We start from the raw sequence: 15,112 nt of genomic DNA, 5'->3' as shown, positions 1-15,112 counted from the left end.
TTCCGCAAACTTTTTCTGCCCTTTCGGATCTCGGGCATCATATGACGCGAATTTGAGACGCTTTGGATACTTTTCATTTTTTTGAAAAAATCCTGACCCGCGGGTCACACTTTTTGCCTGCTTTTTCTCTCCTGAGCTGCACTCAGGTTTCTGCAGCTTGTTCAGAATCTAGAGCAGGGAAACAGGTTCCGCAAACTTTTTCTGCCCTTTCGGATCTCGGGCATCATATGACACGAGTTTGAGACGCTTTGGATACTTTTCATTTTTTTGAAAAAATCCTGACCCGCGGGTCACACTTTTTGCCTTCTTTTTCTCTCCTGAGCTGCACTCAGGTTTCTGCAGCTTGTTCAGAATCTAGAGCAGGGAAACAGGTTCCGCAAACTTTTTCTGCCCTTTCGGATCTCGGGCATCATATGACGCGAATTTGAGACGCTTTGGATACTTTTCATTTTTTTGAAAAAATCCTGACCCGCGGGTCACACTTTTTGCCTTCTTTTTCTCTCCTGAGCTGCACTCAGGTTTCTGCAGCTTGTTCAGAATCTAGAGCAGGGAAACAGGTTCCACAAACTTTTTCTGCCCTTTCGGATCTCGGGCATCATATGACGCGAATTTGAGACGCTTTGGATACTTTTCATTTTTTGAAAAAATCCTGACCCGCGGGTCACACTTTTTTCCTGCTTTTTCTCTCCTGAGCTGCCCTCAGGTTTCTGCAGCTTGTTCAGAATCTAGAGCAGGGAAACAGGTTCCGCAAACTTTTTCTGCCCTTTCGGATCTCGGGCATCATATGACGCGAGTTTGAGACGCTTTGGATACTTTTCATTTTTTTGAAAAAATCCTGACCCGCGGGTCACACTTTTGTCCTGCTTTTTCTCTCCTGAGCTGCCCTCAGGTTTCTGCAGCTTGTTCAGAATCTAGAGCAGGGAAACAGGTTCCGCAAACTTTTTCTGACCTTTCAGATCTCGGGCATCATATGACACGAGTTTGAGACGCTTTGGATACTTTTCATTTTTTTGAAAAAATCCTGACCCGCGGGTCACACTTTTTGCCTGCTTGTTCTCTCCTGAGCTGCACTCAGGTTTCTGCAGCTTGTTCAGAATCTAGAGCAGGGAAACATATTCCGCAAACTTTTTCTGCCCTTTCGGATCACGGGCATCATATGACACGAGTTTGAGACGCTTTGGATACTTTTCATTTTTTTGAAAAAATCCTGACCCGCGGGTCACACTTTTTTCCTCCTTTTTCTCTGCTGAGGTGCACTCAGGTTTCTGTAGCTTGTTCAGAATCTAGAGCAGGGAAACAGGTTCCGCAAACTTTTTCTGCCCTTTCGGATCTCGGGCATCATATGACGCGAATTTGAGACGCTTTGGATACTTTTCATTTTTTTGAAAAAATCCTGACCCGCGGGTCACACTTTTTGCCTGCTTTTTCTCTCCTGAGCTGCACTCAGGTTTCTGCAGCTTGTTCAGAATCTAGAGCAGGGAAACAGGTTCCGCAAACTTTTTCTGCCCTTTCGGATCTCGGGCATCATATGACACGAGTTTGAGACGCTTTGGATACTTTTCATTTTTTTGAAAAAATCCTGACCCGCGGGTCACACTTTTTGCCTTCTTTTTCTCTCCTGAGCTGCACTCAGGTTTCTGCAGCTTGTTCAGAATCTAGAGCAGGGAAACAGGTTCCGCAAACTTTTTCTGCCCTTTCGGATCTCGGGCATCATATGACGCGAATTTGAGACGCTTTGGATACTTTTCATTTTTTTGAAAAAATCCTGACCCGCGGGTCACACTTTTTGCCTTCTTTTTCTCTCCTGAGCTGCACTCAGGTTTCTGCAGCTTGTTCAGAATCTAGAGCAGGGAAACAGGTTCCGCAAACTTTTTCTGCCCTTTCGGATCTCGGGCATCATATGACGCGAATTTGACACGCTTTGGATACTTTTCATTTTTTTGAAAAAATCCTGACCCGCGGGTCACACTTTTTGCCTTCTTTTTCTCTCCTGAGCTGCACTCAGGTTTCTGCAGCTTGTTCAGAATCTAGAGCAGGGAAACAGGTTCCGCAAACTTTTTCTGCCCTTTCGGATCTCGGGCATCATATGACGCGAATTTGAGACGCTTTGGATACTTTTCATTTTTTGAAAAAATCCTGACCCGCGGGTCACACTTTTTTCCTGCTTTTTCTCTCCTGAGCTGCCCTCAGGTTTCTGCAGCTTGTTCAGAATCTAGAGCAGGGAAACAGGTTCCGCAAACTTTTTCTGCCCTTTCGGATCTCGGGCATCATATGACGCGAGTTTGAGACGCTTTGGATACTTTTCATTTTTTTGAAAAAATCCTGACCCGCGGGTCACACTTTTTTCCTGCTTTTTCTCTCCTGAGCTGCCCTCAGGTTTCTGCAGCTTGTTCAGAATCTAGAGCAGGGAAACAGGTTCCGCAAACTTTTTCTGACCTTTCAGATCTCGGGCATCATATGACACGAGTTTGAGACGCTTTGGATACTTTTCATTTTTTTGAAAAAATCCTGACCCGCGGGTCACACTTTTTGCCTGCTTTTTCTCTCCTGAGGTGCACTCAGGTTTCTGCAGCTTGTTCAGAATCTAGAGCAGGGAAACAGGTTCCACAAACTTTTTCTGCCCTTTCGGATCTCGGGCATCATATCACGCGAATTTGAGACGCTTTGGATACTTTCCATTTTTTTGAAAAAATCCTGACCCGCGGGTCACACTTTTTGCCTGCTTTTTCTCTCCTTAGCTGCACTCAGGTTTCTGCAGCTTGTTCAGAATCTAGAGCAGGGAAACATATTCCGCAAACTTTTTCTGCCCTTTCGGATCACGGGCATCATATGACGCGAGTTTGAGACGCTTTGGATACTTTTCATTTTTTTGAAAAAATCCTGACCCGTGGGTCACACTTTTTTCCTCCTTTTTCTCTCCTGAGGTGCACTCAGGTTTCTGTAGCTTGTTCAGAATCTAGAGCAGGGAAACAGGTTCCGCAAACTTTTTCTGCCCTTTCGGATCTCGGGCATCATATGACGCGAATTTGAGACGCTTTGGATACTTTTCATTTTTTTGAAAAAATCCTGACCCACGGGTCACACTTTTTTCCTGCTTTTTCTCTCCTGAGCTGCACTCAGGTTTCTGCAGCTTGTTCAGAATCTAGAGCAGGGAAACATATTCCGCAAACTTTTTCTGCCCTTTCGGATCACGGGCATCATATGACGTGAGTTTGAGACGCTTTGGATACTTTTCATTTTTTTGAAAAAATCCTGACCCGCGGGTCACACTTTTTGCCTTCTTTTTCTCTCCTGAGCTGCACTCAGGTTTCTGCAGCTTGTTCAGAATCTAGAGCAGGGAAACAGGTTCCGCAAACTTTTTCTGCCCTTTTGGATCTCGGGCATCATATGACGTGAATTTGAGACGCTTTGGATACTTTTCATTTTTTTGAAAAAATCCTGACCCGCGGGTCACACTTTTTGCCTGCTTTTTCTCTCCTGAGCTGCACTCAGGTTTCTGCAGCTTGTTCAGAATCTAGAGCAGGGAAACAGGTTCCGCAAACTTTTTCTGCCCTTTCGGATCTCGGGCATCATATGACGCGAGTTTGAGACGCTTTGGATACTTTTCATTTTTTTGAAAAAATCCTGACCCGCGGGTCACACTTTTTGCCTTCTTTTTCTCTCCTGAGCTGCACTCAGGTTTCTGCAGCTTGTTCAGAATCTAGAGCAGGGAAACAGGTTCCGCAAACTTTTTCTGCCCTTTTGGATCTCGGGCATCATATGACGCGAATTTGAGACGCTTTGGATACTTTTCATTTTTTTGAAAAAATCCTGACCCGCGGGTCACACTTTTTTCCTGCTTTTTCTCTCCTGAGCTGCACTCAGGTTTCTGCAGCTTGTTCAGAATCTAGAGCAGGGAAACAGGTTCCGCAAACTTTTTCTGCCCTTTCGGATCTCGGGTATCATATGACGCGAGTTGGAGACGCTTTGGATACTTTTCATTTTTTTGAAAAAATCCTGACCCGCGGGTCACACTTTTTTCCTGCTTTTTCTCTCCTGAGCTGCCCTCAGGTTTCTGCAGCTTGTTCAGAATCTAGAGCAGGGAAACAGGTTCCGCAAACTTTTTCTGACCTTTCGGATCTCGGGCATCATATGACACGAGTTTGAGACGCTTTGGATACTTTTCATTTTTTTGAAAAAATCCTGACCCGCGGGTCACACTTTTTGCCTGCTTTTTCTCTCCTGAGCTGCACTCAGGTTTCTGCAGCTTGTTCAGAATCTAGAGCAGGGAAACAGGTTCCGCAAACTTTTTCTGCCCTTTCGGATCTCGGGCATCATATGACGCGAATTTGAGACGCTTTGGATACTTTTCATTTTTTTGAAAAAATCCTGACCCGCGGGTCACACTTTTTGCCTGCTTTTTCTCTCCTGAGCTGCACTCAGGTTTCTGCAGCTTGTTCAGAATCTAGAGCAGGGAAACATATTCCGCAAACTTTTTCTGCCCTTTCGGATCACGGGCATCATATGACGCGAGTTTGAGACGCTTTGGATACTTTTCATTTTTTTGAAAAAATCCTGACCCGCGGGTCACACTTTTTTCCTCCTTTTTCTCTCCTGAGGTGCACTCAGGTTTCTGTAGCTTGTTCAGAATCTAGAGCAGGGAAACAGGTTCCGCAAACTTTTTCTGCCCTTTCGGATCTCGGGCATCATATGACGCGAATTTGAGACGCTTTGGATACTTTTCATTTTTTTGAAAAAATCCTGACCCGCGGGTCACACTTTTTGCCTGCTTTTTCTCTCCTGAGCTGCCCTCAGGTTTCTGCAGCTTGTTCAGAATCTAGAGCAGGGAAACAGGTTCCGCAAACTTTTTCTGCCCTTTCGGATCTCGGGCATCATATGATGCAATTTTGAGACGCTTTGGATTCTTTTCATTTTTTTGAAAAAATCCTGACCCGCGGGTCACACTTTTTGCCTGCTTTTTCTCTCCTGAGCTGCACTCAGGTTTCTGCAGCTTGTTCAGAATCTAGAGCAGGGAAACAGGTTCCGCAAACTTTTTCGGCCCTTTCGGATCTCGGGCATCATATGAAGCGAGTTTGAGACGCTTTGGATACTTTTCATTTTTTTGAAAAAATCCTGACCCGCGGGTCACACTTTTTGCCTTCTTTTTCTCTCCTGAGCTGCACTCAGGTTTCTGCAGCTTGTTCAGAATCTAGAGCAGGGAAACAGGTTCCGCAAACTTTTTCTGCCCTTTCGGATCTCGGGCATCATATGACGTGAATTTGAGACGCTTTGGATACTTTTCATTTTTTTGAAAAAATCCTGACCCGCGGGTCACACTTTTTGCCTGCTTTTTCTCTCCTGAGCTGCACTCAGGTTTCTGCAGCTTGTTCAGAATCTAGAGCAGGGAAACAGGTTCCACAAACTTTTTCTGACCTTTCGGATCTCGGGCATCATATGACACGAGTTTGAGACGCATTGTATACTTTTCATTTTTTTGAAAAAATCCTGACCCGCGGGTCACACTTTTTGCCTGCTTTTTCTCTCCTGAGCTGCACTCAGGTTTCTGCAGCTTGTTCAGAATCTAGAGCAGGGAAACAGGTTCCGCAAACTTTTTCTGCCCTTTCGGATCTCAGGCATCATATGACGCGAGTTTGAGACGCTTTGGATACTTTTCATTTTTTTGAAAAAATCCTGACCCGCGGGTCACACTTTTTGCCTGCTTTTTCTCTCCTGAGCTGCACTCAGGTTTCTGCAGCTTGTTCAGAATCTAGAGCAGGGAAACAGGTTCCGCAAACTTTTTCTGCCCTTTCGGATCTCGGGCATCATATGACATGAGTTTGAGACGCTTTGGATACTTTTCATTTTTTTGAAAAAATCCTGACCCGCGGGTCACACTTTTTGCCTTCTTTTTCTCACCTGAGCTGCACTCAGGTTTCTGCAGCTTGTTCAGAATCTAGAGCAGGGAAACAGGTTCCGCAAACTTTTTCTGCCCTTTCGGATCTCGGGCATCATATGACGCGAGTTTGAGACGCTTTGGATACTTTTCATTTTTTTGAAAAAATCCTGACCCGCGGGTCACACTTTTTGCCTTCTTTTTCTCTCCTGAGCTGCACTCAGGTTTCTGCAGCTTGTTCAGAATCTAGAGCAGGGAAACAGGTTCCGCAAACTTTTTCTGCCCTTTCGGATCTCGGGCATCATATGACGCGAATTTGAGATGCTTTGGATACTTTTCATTTTTTTGAAAAAATCCTGACCCGCGGGTCACACTTTTTGCCTGCTTTTTCTCTCCTGAGGTGCACTCAGGTTTCTGCAGCTTGTTCAGAATCTAGAGCAGGGAAACATATTCCGCAAACTTTTTCTGCCCTTTCGGATCACGGGCATCATATGACGCGAGTTTGAGATGCTTTGGATACTTTTCATTTTTTTGAAAGAATCCTGACCCGTGGGTCACACTTTTTTCCTCCTTTTTCTCTCCTGAGGTGCACTCAGGTTTCTGCAGCTTGTTCAGAATCTAGAGCAGGGAAACAGGTTCCGCAAACTTTTTCTGCCCTTTCGGATCTCGGGCATCATATGACACGAGTTTGAGACGCATTGTATACTTTTCATTTTTTTGAAAAAATCCTGACCCGCGGGTCACACTTTTTGCCTGCTTTTTCTCTCCTGAGCTGCACTCAGGTTTCTGCAGCTTGTTCAGAATCTAGAGCAGGGAAACAGGTTCCGCAAACTTTTTCTGCCCTTTCGGATCTCAGGCATCATATGACGCGAGTTTGAGACGCTTTGGATACTTTTCATTTTTTTGAAAAAATCCTGACCCGCGGGTCACACTTTTTGCCTGCTTTTTCTCTCCTGAGCTGCACTCAGGTTTCTGCAGCTTGTTCAGAATCTAGAGCAGGGAAACAGGTTCCGCAAACTTTTTCTGCCCTTTCGGATCTCGGGCATCATATGACATGAGTTTGAGACGCTTTGGATACTTTTCATTTTTTTGAAAAAATCCTGACCCGCGGGTCACACTTTTTGCCTTCTTTTTCTCACCTGAGCTGCACTCAGGTTTCTGCAGCTTGTTCAGAATCTAGAGCAGGGAAACAGGTTCCGCAAACTTTTTCTGCCCTTTCGGATCTCGGGCACCATATGATGCGAGTTTGAGACGCTTTGGATACTTTTCATTTTTTTGAAAAAATCCTGACCCGCGGGTCACACTTTTTCCCTGCTTTTTCTCTCCTGAGCTGCACTCAGGTTTCTGTAGCTTGTTCAGAATCTAGAGCAGGGAAACAGGTTCCGCAAACTTTTTCTGCCCTTTCGGATCTCGGGCATCATATGACGTGAGTTTGAGACGCTTTGGATACTTTTCATTTTTTTGAAAAAATCCTGACCCGCGGGTCACACTTTTTGCCTGCTTTTTCTCTCCTGAGCTGCACTCAGGTTTCTGCAGCTTGTTCAGAATCTAGAGCAGGGAAACAGGTTCCGCAAACTTTTTCGGCCCTTTCGGATCTCGGGCATCATATGACGCGAGTTTGAGACGCTTTGGATACTTTTCATTTTTTTGAAAAAATCCTGACCCGCGGGTCACACTTTTTGCCTTCTTTTTCTCTCCTGAGCTGCACTCAGGTTTCTGCAGCTTGTTCAGAATCTAGAGCAGGGAAACAGGTTCCGCAAACTTTTTCTGCCCTTTCGGATCTCGGGCATCATATGACGCGAATTTGAGATGCTTTGGATACTTTTCATTTTTTTGAAAAAATCCTGACCCGCGGGTCACACTTTTTGCCTGCTTTTTCTCTCCTGAGGTGCACTCAGGTTTCTGCAGCTTGTTCAGAATCTAGAGCAGGGAAACATATTCCGCAAACTTTTTCTGCCCTTTCGGATCACGGGCATCATATGACGCGAGTTTGAGACGCTTTGGATACTTTTCATTTTTTTGAAAGAATCCTGACCCGTGGGTCACACTTTTTTCCTCCTTTTTCTCTCCTGAGGTGCACTCAGGTTTCTGCAGCTTGTTCAGAATCTAGAGCAGGGAAACAGGTTCCGCAAACTTTTTCTGCCCTTTCGGATCTCGGGCATCATATGACGCGAATTTGAGACGCTTTGGATACTTTTCATTTTTTTGAAAAAATCCTGACCCGCGGGTCACACTTTTTTCCTGCTTTTTCTCTCCTGAGCTGCACTCAGGTTTCTGCAGCTTGTTCAGAATCTAGAGCAGGGAAACAGGTTCCGCAAACTTTTTCTGCCCTTTCGGATCTCGGGCATCATATGACGCGAGTTGGAGACGCTTTGGATACTTTTCATTTTTTTGAAAAAATCCTGACCCGCGGGTCACACTTTTTTCCTGCTTTTTCTCTCCTGAGCTGCCCTCAGGTTTCTGCAGCTTGTTCAGAATCTAGAGCAGGGAAACAGGTTCCGCAAACTTTTTCTGACCTTTCGGATCTCGGGCATCATATGACACGAGTTTGAGACGCTTTGGATACTTTTCATTTTTTTGAAAAAATCCTGACCCGCGGGTCACACTTTTTGCCTGCTTTTTCTCTCCTGAGCTGCACTCAGGTTTCTGCAGCTTGTTCAGAATCTAGAGCAGGGAAACAGGTTCCGCAAACTTTTTCTGCCCTTTCGGATCTCGGGCATCATATGACGCGAATTTGAGACGCTTTGGATACTTTTCATTTTTTTGAAAAAATCCTGACCCGCGGGTCACACTTTTTGCCTGCTTTTTCTCTCCTGAGCTGCACTCAGGTTTCTGCAGCTTGTTCAGAATCTAGAGCAGGGAAACATATTCCGCAAACTTTTTCTGCCCTTTCGGATCACGGGCATCATATGACGCGAGTTTGAGATGCTTTGGATACTTTTCATTTTTTTGAAAAAATCCTGACCCGCGGGTCACACTTTTTTCCTCCTTTTTCTCTCCTGAGGTGCACTCAGGTTTCTGTAGCTTGTTCAGAATCTAGAGCAGGGAAACAGGTTCCGCAAACTTTTTCTGCCCTTTCGGATCTCGGGCATCATATGACGCGAATTTGAGACGCTTTGGATACTTTTCATTTTTTTGAAAAAATCCTGACCCGCGGGTCACACTTTTTTCCTGCTTTTTCTCTCCTGAGCTGCCCTCAGGTTTCTGCAGCTTGTTCAGAATCTAGAGCAGGGAAACAGGTTCCGCAAACTTTTTCTGCCCTTTCCGATCTCGGGCATCATATGATGCAATTTTGAGACGCTTTGGATTCTTTTCATTTTTTTGAAAAAATCCTGACCCGCGGGTCACACTTTTTGCTTGCTTTTTCTCTCCTGAGCTGCACTCAGGTTTCTGCAGCTTGTTCAGAATCTAGAGCAGGGAAACAGGTTCCGCAAACTTTTTCGGCCCTTTCGGATCTCGGGCATCATATGACGCGAGTTTGAGACGCTTTGGATACTTTTCATTTTTTTGAAAAAATCCTGACCCGCGGGTCACACTTTTTGCCTTCTTTTTCTCTCCTGAGCTGCACTCAGGTTTCTGCAGCTTGTTCAGAATCTAGAGCAGGGAAACAGGTTCCGCAAACTTTTTCTGCCCTTTCGGATCTCGGGCATCATATGACGTGAATTTGAGACGCTTTGGATACTTTTCATTTTTTTGAAAAAATCCTGACCCGCGGGTCACACTTTTTGCCTGCTTTTTCTCTCCTGAGCTGCACTCAGGTTTCTGCAGCTTGTTCAGAATCTAGAGCAGGGAAACAGGTTCCGCAAACTTTTTCTGCCCTTTCGGATCTCGGGCATCATATGACGCGAGTTTGAGACGCTTTGGATACTTTTCATTTTTTTGAAAAAATCCTGACCCGCGGTCACACTTTTTTCCTGCTTTTTCTCTCCTGAGCTGCACTCAGGTTTCTGCAGCTTGTTCAGAATCTAGAGCAGGGAAACAGGTTCCGCAAACTTTTTCTGCCCTTTCGGATCTCGGGCATCATATGACGCGAGTTGGAGACGCTTTGGATACTTTTCATTTTTTTGAAAAAATCCTGACCCGCGGGTCACACTTTTTTCCTGCTTTTTCTCTCCTGAGCTGCCCTCAGGTTTCTGCAGCTTGTTCAGAATCTAGAGCAGGGAAACAGGTTCCGCAAAATTTTTCTGACCTTTCGGATCTCGGGCATCATATGACACGAGTTTGAGACGCATTGTATACTTTTCATTTTTTTGAAAAAATCCTGACCTGCGGGTCACACTTTTTGCCTGCTTTTTCTCTCCTGAGCTGCACTCAGGTTTCTGCAGCTTGTTCAGAATCTAGAGCAGGGAAACAGGTTCCGCAAACTTTTTCTGCCCTTTCGGATCTCAGGCATCATATGACGCGAGTTTGAGACGCTTTGGATACTTTTCATTTTTTTGAAAAAATCCTGACCCGCGGGTCAGACTTTTTGCCTGCTTTTTCTCTCCTGAGCTGCACTCAGGTTTCTGCAGCTTGTTCAGAATCTAGAGCAGGGAAACAGGTTCCGCAAACTTTTTCTGCCCTTTCGGATCTCGGGCATCATATGACATGAGTTTGAGACGCTTTGGATACTTTTCATTTTTTTGAAAAAATCCTGACCCGCGGGTCAGACTTTTTGCCTGCTTTTTCTCTCCTGAGCTGCACTCAGGTTTCTGCAGCTTGTTCAGAATCTAGAGCAGGGAAACAGGTTCCGCAAACTTTTTCTGCCCTTTCGGATCTCGGGCATCATATGACATGAGTTTGAGACGCTTTGGATACTTTTCATTTTTTTGAAAAAATCCTGACCCGCGGGTCACACTTTTTCCCTGCTTTTTCTCTCCTGAGCTGCACTCAGGTTTCTGTAGCTTGTTCAGAATCTAGAGCAGGGAAACAGGTTCCGCAAACTTTTTCTGCCCTTTCGGATCTCGGGCATCATATGACGTGAGTTTGAGACGCTTTGGATACTTTTCATTTTTTTGAAAAAATCCTGACCCGCGGGTCACACTTTTTGCCTGCTTTTTCTCTCCTGAGCTGCACTCAGGTTTCTGCAGCTTGTTCAGAATCTAGAGCAGGGAAACAGGTTCCGCAAACTTTTTCGGCCCTTTCGGATCTCGGGCATCATATGACGCGAGTTTGAGACGCTTTGGATACTTTTCATTTTTTTGAAAAAATCCTGACCCGCGGGTCACACTTTTTGCCTTCTTTTTCTCTCCTGAGCTGCACTCAGGTTTCTGCAGCTTGTTCAGAATCTAGAGCAGGGAAACAGGTTCCGCAAACTTTTTCTGCCCTTTCGGATCTCGGGCATCATATGACGCGAGTTTGAGACGCTTTGGATACTTTTCATTTTTTTGAAAAAATCCTGACCCGCGGGTCAGACTTTTTGCCTGCTTTTTCTCTCCTGAGCTGCACTCAGGTTTCTGCAGCTTGTTCAGAATCTAGAGCAGGGAAACAGGTTCCGCAAACTTTTTCTGCCCTTTCGGATCTCGGGCATCATATGACATGAGTTTGAGACGCTTTGGATACTTTTCATTTTTTTGAAAAAATCCTGACCCGCGGGTCACACTTTTTGCCTTCTTTTTCTCACCTGAGCTGCACTCAGGTTTCTGCAGCTTGTTCAGAATCTAGAGCAGGGAAACAGGTTCCGCAAACTTTTTCTGCCCTTTCGGATCTCGGGCACCATATGATGCGAGTTTGAGACGCTTTGGATACTTTTCATTTTTTTGAAAAAATCCTGACCCGCGGGTCACACTTTTTCCCTGCTTTTTCTCTCCTGAGCTGCACTCAGGTTTCTGTAGCTTGTTCAGAATCTAGAGCAGGGAAACAGGTTCCGCAAACTTTTTCTGCCCTTTCGGATCTCGGGCATCATATGACGTGAGTTTGAGAGGCTTTGGATACTTTTCATTTTTTTGAAAAAATCCTGACCCGCGGGTCACACTTTTTGCCTGCTTTTTCTCTCCTGAGCTGCACTCAGGTTTCTGCAGCTTGTTCAGAATCTAGAGCAGGGAAACAGGTTCCGCAAACTTTTTCGGCCCTTTCGGATCTCGGGCATCATATGACGCGAGTTTGAGACGCTTTGGATACTTTTCATTTTTTTGAAAAAATCCTGACCCGCGGGTCACACTTTTTGCCTTCTTTTTCTCTCCTGAGCTGCACTCAGGTTTCTGCAGCTTGTTCAGAATCTAGAGCAGGGAAACAGGTTCCGCAAACTTTTTCTGCCCTTTCGGATCTCGGGCATCATATGACATGAGTTTGAGACGCTTTGGATACTTTTCATTTTTTTGAAAAAATCCTGACCCGCGGGTCACACTTTTTGCCTTCTTTTTCTCACCTGAGCTGCACTCAGGTTTCTGCAGCTTGTTCAGAATCTAGAGCAGGGAAACAGGTTCCGCAAACTTTTTCTGCCCTTTCGGATCTCGGGCACCATATGATGCGAGTTTGAGACGCTTTGGATACTTTTCATTTTTTTGAAAAAATCCTGACCCGCGGGTCACACTTTTTTCCTGCTTTTTCTCTCCTGAGCTGCACTCAGGTTTCTGCAGCTTGTTCAGAATCTAGAGCAGGGAAACAGGTTCCGCAAACTTTTTCTGCCCTTTCGGATCTCGGGCATCATATGACGCGAGTTGGAGACGCTTTGGATACTTTTCATTTTTTTGAAAAAATCCTGACCCGCGGGTCACACTTTTTTCCTGCTTTTTCTCTCCTGAGCTGCCCTCAGGTTTCTGCAGCTTGTTCAGAATCTAGAGCAGGGAAACAGGTTCCGCAAACTTTTTCTGACCTTTCGGATGTCGGGCATCATATGACACGAGTTTGAGACGCATTGTATACTTTTCATTTTTTTGAAAAAATCCTGACCTGCGGGTCAGACTTTTTGCCTGCTTTTTCTCTCCTGAGCTGCACTCAGGTTTCTGCAGCTTGTTCAGAATCTAGAGCAGGGAAACAGGTTCCGCAAACTTTTTCTGCCCTTTCGGATCTCGGGCATCATATGACATGAGTTTGAGACGCTTTGGATACTTTTCATTTTTTTGAAAAAATCCTGACCCGCGGGTCAGACTTTTTGCCTGCTTTTTCTCTCCTGAGCTGCACTCAGGTTTCTGCAGCTTGTTCAGAATCTAGAGCAGGGAAACAGGTTCCGCAAACTTTTTCTGCCCTTTCGGATCTCGGGCATCATATGACATGAGTTTGAGACGCTTTGGATACTTTTCATTTTTTTGAAAAAATCCTGACCCGCGGGTCACACTTTTTGCCTTCTTTTTCTCACCTGAGCTGCACTCAGGTTTCTGCAGCTTGTTCAGAATCTAGAGCAGGGAAACAGGTTCCGCAAACTTTTTCTGCCCTTTCGGATCTCGGGCACCATATGATGCGAGTTTGAGACGCTTTGGATACTTTTCATTTTTTTGAAAAAATCCTGACCCGCGGGTCACACTTTTTCCCTGCTTTTTCTCTCCTGAGCTGCACTCAGGTTTCTGTAGCTTGTTCAGAATCTAGAGCAGGGAAACAGGTTCCGCAAACTTTTTCTGCCCTTTCGGATCTCGGGCATCATATGACGTGAGTTTGAGACGCTTTGGATACTTTTCATTTTTTTGAAAAAATCCTGACCCGCGGGTCACACTTTTTGCCTGCTTTTTCTCTCCTGAGCTGCACTCAGGTTTCTGCAGCTTGTTCAGAATCTAGAGCAGGGAAACAGGTTCCGCAAACTTTTTCGGCCCTTTCGGATCTCGGGCATCATATGACGCGAGTTTGAGACGCTTTGGATACTTTTCATTTTTTTGAAAAAATCCTGACCCGCGGGTCACACTTTTTGCCTTCTTTTTCTCTCCTGAGCTGCACTCAGGTTTCTGCAGCTTGTTCAGAATCTAGAGCAGGGAAACAGGTTCCGCAAACTTTTTCTGCCCTTTCGGATCTCGGGCATCATATGACGCGAGTTTGAGACGCTTTGGATACTTTTCATTTTTTTGAAAAAATCCTGACCCGCGGGTCAGACTTTTTGCCTGCTTTTTCTCTCCTGAGCTGCACTCAGGTTTCTGCAGCTTGTTCAGAATCTAGAGCAGGGAAACAGGTTCCGCAAACTTTTTCTGCCCTTTCGGATCTCGGGCATCATATGACATGAGTTTGAGACGCTTTGGATACTTTTCATTTTTTTGAAAAAATCCTGACCCGCGGGTCACACTTTTTGCCTTCTTTTTCTCACCTGAGCTGCACTCAGGTTTCTGCAGCTTGTTCAGAATCTAGAGCAGGGAAACAGGTTCCGCAAACTTTTTCTGCCCTTTCGGATCTCGGGCACCATATGATGCGAGTTTGAGACGCTTTGGATACTTTTCATTTTTTTGAAAAAATCCTGACCCGCGGGTCACACTTTTTCCCTGCTTTTTCTCTCCTGAGCTGCACTCAGGTTTCTGTAGCTTGTTCAGAATCTAGAGCAGGGAAACAGGTTCCGCAAACTTTTTCTGCCCTTTCGGATCTCGGGCACCATATGATGCGAGTTTGAGACGCTTTGGATACTTTTCATTTTTTTGAAAAAATCCTGACCCGCGGGTCACACTTTTTCCCTGCTTTTTCTCTCCTGAGCTGCACTCAGGTTTCTGTAGCTTGTTCAGAATCTAGAGCAGGGAAACAGGTTCCGCAAACTTTTTCTGCCCTTTCGGATCTCGGGCATCATATGACGTGAGTTTGAGAGGCTTTGGATACTTTTCATTTTTTTGAAAAAATCCTGACCCGCGGGTCACACTTTTTGCCTGCTTTTTCTCTCCTGAGCTGCACTCAGGTTTCTGCAGCTTGTTCAGAATCTAGAGCAGGGAAACAGGTTCCGCAAACTTTTTCGGCCCTTTCGGATCTCGGGCATCATATGACGCGAGTTTGAGACGCTTTGGATACTTTTCATTTTTTTGAAAAAATCCTGACCCGCGGGTCACACTTTTTGCCTTCTTTTTCTCTCCTGAGCTGCACTCAGGTTTCTGCAGCTTGTTCAGAATCTAGAGCAGGGAAACAGGTTCCGCAAACTTTTTCTGCCCTTTCGGATCTCGGGCATCATATGACATGAGTTTGAGACGCTTTGGATACTTTTCATTTTTTTGAAAAAATCCTGACCCGCGGGTCACACTTTTTCCCTGCTTTTTCTCTCCTGAGCTGCACTCAGGTTTCTGTAGCTTGTTCAGAATCTAGAGCAGGGAAACAGGTTCCGCAAACTTTTTCTGCCCTTTCGGATCTCGGGCATCATATGACGTG

This window comes from Rhineura floridana, chromosome 7 (assembly GCF_030035675.1).
Source record: "Rhineura floridana isolate rRhiFlo1 chromosome 7, rRhiFlo1.hap2, whole genome shotgun sequence".
NCBI classification, from domain to species: domain Eukaryota; kingdom Metazoa; phylum Chordata; class Lepidosauria; order Squamata; family Rhineuridae; genus Rhineura; species Rhineura floridana.
This window is presented reverse-complemented; position numbering follows the sequence as displayed.